We start from the raw sequence: 7,594 nt of genomic DNA on the forward strand, positions 1-7,594 counted from the left end.
CATCCTCACTTATTACCCATTTAGTCAATAATCTAAGCCAAGATAAGGCTTCAATATGGTTGCCTCTAACCGAATACATGCACACCAATCTACTTTATTTGGCCGAATATGCATGTCTATGTTGAGGCCAATTTTACACTTAATACTACACAAAAAAACAGCATACATTTTACTAACTAACGCATTACATATTGTAGCTCAATACACATCTCTCGTTTACTTCATAACCAAACAACATCACAAGCAAATATACACCTTAAAATAGTATATATGTTATACCAATACATCATGTGCAAACATATATTCATGTAGGTGCAAGGGCCGAATCTCAAGTTGTTTATATCCAAATATAAACACATATCCAAAGCTCAAATCTTACCTACCATGCAACATGCATGAATCATACTTATGGATATACCATGACCGAATACATCACAACACCATAATTTTGGTCATGATTAAGCAAAGAACTTAATGTCTTACTCAAACATACTAAAAAGAAAGTCCAAGAGCCATCAATCCACCATCACATATACCATTAGCAAGCTTCATATTTAACATGCAATGGCATTAACACAAAATCCACCTTGTCCAAATACCATCCCCATGATATAACAAAGATTTGAACCATGGGCTAATAAGAACATCAAGCTAGCAACTAAAAACATGCATGAATCTCATGGCACAACCTCAAACATACCTTAATCTTGATGCAAGTATAGCCAAATCTCTTCCTAATCCCCTTCCAAACCAAACATGAAGCAAAAATTCCTTCCTTCCTCTTTGGTATTTTCGGTCAAGAGAGAATGAAATGGATGAGCAAAATTTTTTTCTTTTCTTTTCTTCAATGCACGGCAATGGGGGGGGTTCACACACACACATTTTTTTTTCTTTCTTTATTACCCATACTTATTTGTTTATTGTTTCTCCCTAATGCACCAACAAAACATGTTTCATGACATGTTTAGCCCATACTCCTTGTCATGGCCGGCCACCTCCTATAAAAGAGGGATATTTGACATGCAAGGCCATTGTTTTGCATGCATGCTTTAATTAGTCATCACACATTTCCCATCATACTTTCAAAGTTTTCTACTAGGTCCTTTCTAGTGAAATTCACATTTATAACTCTAAATCAAACATCAAAAATGTCACACACGAATTAACACATATCATAAGCATCAAAATGAGCATTAAATTATTTTTATGCCTCGGTTTTGCGGTCCCGAAATCACATTCCGACTAGGGTCAATTTTGGGCTGTCACACCAGTAATCACGTCGGGTGATGAAGCATCTTCGCCTTTATGGCGTAAGTTCTAGCTGGAGCCTTTGCTTCAGGTTTAATGCTAAATCTCTGACTACATTTTTGCTGCTTGCTTCATTTCCAGCTTTTCTCGAATATCTTCCCCTTGAGTCTGCACCACTAGTTTTTACACTCTGAAATTTTTCTTTCTCAACTCTCTCTGGGCAGTCTCTAATAAAATGATCTAGAGAACCACACCGAAAACATTCATTCGCTCTACATGGGCCAAAATGATTTCTACCACACTACTGGCACTCGGGCTTAACAAATCTCGAATTCCCCACACTAGCCACGGAAGTAGTCTGAGATTTAAGACCCATATTTTGCTTCTTAGAATTTCCATATGATTGTTCAGCCGCAACTTGAGAACGAGGATTCATATTTCTAGATTTTCTAGATTGCTATGAGAATGAACTACTCGTCGATCTTTTCTTCCAATTTCTAATCTCAGCCTTTACCTTTTTCTTCTCTTTAAGTAGTTCTTCAGCCTTGCAAGCCCGATCAACAAGTACTACCATTTCTTTTAATTCAAGAATCCCGACAAATACTTTGATGTCTTCATTGAGTCCGTCTTCAAATCGTCTACACATTTTAGCCTCTGTAGGAACATATTCTCTAGCATACTTACTCTACCTGATGAACTCCCTTTCGTATTCAGTAACTGTCATGTTGCCCTGCTTCAACTCAAGAAACTCTTTACGCTTCTGATCAACAAATCTTTCACTGATGTATTTCTTTCGAAATTCTTCTTGAAAGAACTCCCAAGTTACTTTCTCTTTCGGTACCACTGAAATCAATGTCTTCCACCAATGATAGGCTGAATCCCTCAACAATGATATAACACATTTCAAGCATTCCTCAGGTGTACAAGACAATTCATCAAATACCCAAATAGAATTCTCAAGCCAAAACTCTGCTTTCTCGGTATCATCATCAACATTTGCCCTGAATTCTTTGGCACCTTGCTTGTGGATTCTGTCAACTGGATTTCTGTGAAATTTCATCAGATCCATACCTTGAGGTATCGGGGGTATTCATAATCTGGAGAAAGGCTGCCCGAGCCCCTTCTCCTCCTCCTTGACCAACAATAGGAGGTGGATTTTCAGTCGGCACCGCCCCTTCAGCCGGAGCTGGTGTATTACTCTCTACATCATCAGCCATAGTTGGATCGGGATCCATTTACTATAAAAAAAATCATTTTAAAGGTCATAAGTCGTCACACTATCACAGTTTATAAATATATATGGCATGGCATGTATAGCAAAACCCGTACATACAACATGTTAGTCTGAGAACCGACTAAACCTGCTTTGATACCACCAAATGTAACGCCCTCACGCCCGAGACTGTCGCTAGAGTCAAGCTTGAGGTGTTACTAAACTTAATTTATCATTTAAAGAATTTTAAATCAATTTTTCTAACTTTCGCAATAAACTGTCAATCTACGACATAGTAGCTTAAAAATTCACATCTCGAGTTCCGAAACTCGAAATTAAAATTTGTAAATTTTCCCTAAAACTACACTCATATATCTAACTACTAATTGTTTTCTAGAATTTTTGGTTGGGCCAATTAGTACAGTTTATTAGTTAAATTTTACCCTGTTTCAGCATTCGACTGCTTTGACTTCTGTTCACTACGAACCACTTTTATCTTTGTAAAAAATTCAAAAGACTATGAAGTTTGTTTCTATTAAAACTAGACTCAAATAGGAATCTGTACATATAAAGCATGACTTCTAATTATTTTTTTTACAATTTTTAGTGAATTTCTAAAGTCAGAACAAGGGATTCAGAAATTGCTCTGGCCCAGTTTCACAAAAAGTTAAATATCTTATAAAATATAACTTATTTGCCTATTTTATTTCATCCATATGAAAATAGACTCATCAAGCTTCGATTCCATAACTTATTCATCATTTAATTCCATTTATAATATTTTTAATAATTTTTCAAATCCACGTCATTACTACGGCAATATTCTGTTTTATTGTAAATTTTACTTTACTATAGATTTTCATGGACTAAATATCATTTTAAATATATATGACATCAACTATGATTTAGATTGGCCATTCCAATGGCTACTGATTTACAAACCCTTTTCTTACCAAACCATAACCATATCATAAGATCATTTACACAAAGTGAGTATAGTGCTATACATGCACACTCAAAATATACAAGCCATTTTACCAATTTAGGGCTTCGGGTAGTGTGAATGAGCCTTCGACCTATCCCGATTCTAAAGCTAGCTTGTCAAAACTACAATGAATGAAAAGGAAGGAGTAAGCATAAATGCTTAGTAAGTTCACATGCAAATAACAAGTAACATGATCATGCAATTCCAACATAAACATCATTAAGACACTCATGTCATAAGAATACTTACTATCTTACCACAATTTTGTCTTACCAAATTCTCAACCAAGGATTAAACTTATACCTGTTCATTTTCACTTCTTCAACACGTTCCTCATCGAATCACTTTCATTTTAAGTACTCTCTCTATTCTCTTATGATTCTCCTATTGAACACATTGGAATATAATTTCGGATACGCGGATAGTGTGCACGTAAGTGCTATACTCATAGCTAAACAAGCTCAATAGCTTTTGAAATCTATGTAGTCAAGCTACCATGTAACCCGCTCATAAACGAACTCGGACTCAACTCAACAAGCTCGGGCGTTCGCATCCATAAGTGAACTCGAACTCAACTCAACGAGGTCGGATGCCTAGTTACATCTCACGAACTCGTACTCAACTCAACGAGTTCGGAACTCAACCATCCTAGTGACATGTCACTTGTACCCTAATCTATTCTCAAGGTTCAAACGAGATTCTTCTCAATTACACATTTTGATCACCTTATAGAAACCGATTTGCTAGCATCTCATACTTATCAAGTTGTTCATATAATTTGCATATTATCAAACAATAATTCACAAAGCATAATATTTCATGGTAATAAATATCATATCGTATAAATAACATTAAATCACTTAAAATAAAAATTATATTACTTTATTTACACTTGAAATTACCTCGATACAAAATTTTAGCAATCGAGCCTATTCCTCGTGAACTTTGTTTTTCCCTCGATCACGACTTGAATCTTGTTTCTCTTAATCTATAATACCAAATTAATTTATTTAATACATACATTCATCAAAACAGCCCCTAGTACGAACTTTGGCAAAATTACCATTTTGCCCATAAACTTTCACATATTTACACTTTTTCCCCAAGGCTCGTAAATTAAACCTCATCCTATTTTCTTATTCTTTAAGACATGCTGATCATTTTTCCCTTCTATAGTAACATCAAATTCACACTCTAACATGTACTTATGAATATTAGGTATTTTTACCGATTAAGCCCTTTTACTCATTTTAACTTAAAATCGAGTAGCACAAGTTGTCTAGCATAATTTAAAACCTCATATACTATCATAAAACACAAAAATACACAAATTTCACCTATGGGTATTTTTCCAAATATGAACCCTTGGTTGAATTATTGCTAGCATAAGCTAAATTAAGCTACCGGGATTCCAAAAACATAAAAATCATTAAAAACGGGACTTGAAATCACTTACTATGAAGCTTAGAAGTTGAAGAAACCCTAGCTATGGAGAGAGGTAAGGTTCGGCCAAAGTAAGAAGATGATGAACACATTTTGGCCTTAATTTCCCTTTTAATTAATTTTAATTACCAAATGACCAAAATACCCTTAATACATTTCTTTGAAAATTTTCATGTACAAGCCCATTTGTGTCCAAAATTTTAGAAATTGGTCAAATTTCTATTTAAGACCTCCTCAGTAATATTCTGAAGCAATTTCATACTAAAAACTTCTTGAATGCAAGTTTTGCAAATTATTCGATTTAGTCCTTAATTTCAACTTAAGCACTTTATGCATAGAATTTTGTCACGAAATTTTCATACAATCATGCAATCATATCATAAACCTCAAAATAATTATAAAACAATTATTTCTATCTCAGATTTGTGGTCACAAAACCACTATTCTGATTAGGCCCTAATCCGAGATATTACAGGTATTGTCTTACTCACTCGAGTTTTCCCAAAAGCTTTTTCCCAATTTTCTCTCTGTGCACCCTTAGTTTAGTTAATTAGTCTAGATAAACAAATCCCTTAATTTTTAGGTTAGATAATAAAAAGAAAGTAATTACTAGTACTCTTGGTTCATTTGGGTTGGACAATCTGGTCTTGCTAAAGCTATACTACTATTCGATAGGCACACTTGCCTTCATTGTGATAATAGTTAGTTTCAAGAATGATTAATTATAAATCATTAAAACCTATCGCGAATATCACGTATCAAGTTTTTGGCATTGTTGCCAGGGAACTAGGATATTAGGAACACTCTATTTCTATTACTTTAGTCATTCTACTTTATTTGCAATTTAAATTTTTATTTTCTTTTCTAATTTTTATTTTATTCGTTCCTGGCAGGTTTTTATAGTGTAAGACTAGAAGAAACCCGTCGGGACCATTACTATTTGATAGTGAGATCGATTGCACAGTTTGCAGAAATCTAAGAGAAATAAGGCAAAGCTTATGATACATAGAGGAAAAGCAAAAGGACGATACTTCAACCACAACAAAGGAGATGGCTGGAAACCAAGAAAATCCGCTACCTCCTGCAATTGCTGCTAATCAAAATCCTGCTCCACGTACTATGTATGATTATGCTAAACCTTCTTTAACAAGAACAGAATCGAGCATAGTTAGGCTTGCTATTGCTACAAATAATTTTGAACTGAAACCTATCACCATTCAAATGATCCAATAGTTTGTTCAGTTTGATGGTTTGCAGGACGAGGATCCCAATGCTCACTTGGCAAATTTCTTAGAGTTTTGTGACACTTTTAAAATCAATGGCATTTCTGACGATGACATTTGCCTTCGGTTGTTTCCCTTTTCGTTGAGGAATAAGGGTAAACAATGGTTGAACTCGTTACCACGAGGGTCAATCACTACTTGGGAACAAATGACTGAAAATTTTTTATTAAAATATTTTTTGCCGGCCAAAACAACCAAATTACGTAATGATATCTCCTCTTTTGTGCAGATGGATTTAGAAACACTATACGATGCATGGGAGAGATATAAGGATCTGTTGAGAAGGTGCCCTCACCATCGGTTACCACTTTGGCTATAGGTTCAAACGTTTCATAATGGCCTGAATCCTTTGACTCGACAAATGATTGACGCAGCCGCTGATGGAACTATCAATAATAAGACACCTGAGGATGCTTATGAATTTATAGAAGAGATGTCACTGAATAATTATCAGTGGCAAGCTATGAGGACAAAACTAACAAAAACAACCGGTGTTTTTAACGTCGATTCGGTCACCATGCTCTCTAATCAGGTAGAACTTTTGAACAGAAAAATTGACGGTTTTCTTGGTTCCTCACAGGTTCACCCAGTAATGCAATGTGAAGAAAATGGAGGTGGATCAAACAACTCAAAATACCCATCCTATGGCCACAACATGGAGAACGAGCATTTAAATTACATCGGTAATAATCCTTGATCTCAAAATAATCCTTATAGTAACACTTACAATGCAAGTTGGAGGAACCACCCAAATTTTTCATGGGAAGGCCAAGGAAATTAGAGACCACCACTGTCAAAACCATTTTTTTATCGAGTTTTAGGAAAATGGGAATCGACTTTAAGAAAAACGAAAACGGGAGTCGCCACCAATCTTTTTAGGTGTGATTGGATCACCTTATAAAATGTTTTGTTTTAAAACATTAATTTTGGTCTACGAAAGTCGAGAAAATAGATTCGGTAGTCGATTACGTACGAGGAAGGGTTAACACCCTCGTAACGCCCAAAAATTGGTACCTAATTGATTATCAAGTGTCTTTAATGTCGGAAATTTGAAAGTTTTAAGATGCAAACTTCTTTTAATTAGAATGTCTCAATTTTGAAAATTAAGGCTCACTTATTTTAAAAGAGTCAAAACATCACATCCAGTAAGTTAGGATGCAACATTTTAAAACCTTCGAAACTAAGTTCGTCTTTCGAAAATTTCTATCTCGAAACAACAAAACGCCATATCCAGTAAGTTAGGACACTATGTTTTGAAATCTCGAAATAGTTGTTTAAGTTTTGAAAACTAAAAATCACTTAGAAGGGTATTTGACTATTCGAATTCAACGAGAAAAGTCGCAACCCAGTAAGTTAGGGCACTACCTTTCTCGAAGTTTCCAAACATCAAGCATTGCCTTTTAATTTTTTTTTAAAAAAAAA

General features: G+C 34.9%; 1 non-coding gene across 1 annotated transcript; it reads right to left on the bottom strand.

The window, feature by feature from the left end:
• Nucleotides 1-6,368: 6,368 nt before the first annotated feature.
• On the bottom strand, nucleotides 6,369-6,475 carry LOC128292490 (small nucleolar RNA R71). Its single transcript, XR_008282475.1, has one exon. It is a non-coding gene; the product is annotated as a small nucleolar RNA R71 (small nucleolar RNA).
• Nucleotides 6,476-7,594: the final 1,119 nt, after the last annotated feature.

The sequence above is a fragment of the Gossypium arboreum genome, chromosome 4, assembly GCF_025698485.1.
Source record: "Gossypium arboreum isolate Shixiya-1 chromosome 4, ASM2569848v2, whole genome shotgun sequence".
Taxonomy (NCBI): domain Eukaryota; kingdom Viridiplantae; phylum Streptophyta; class Magnoliopsida; order Malvales; family Malvaceae; genus Gossypium; species Gossypium arboreum.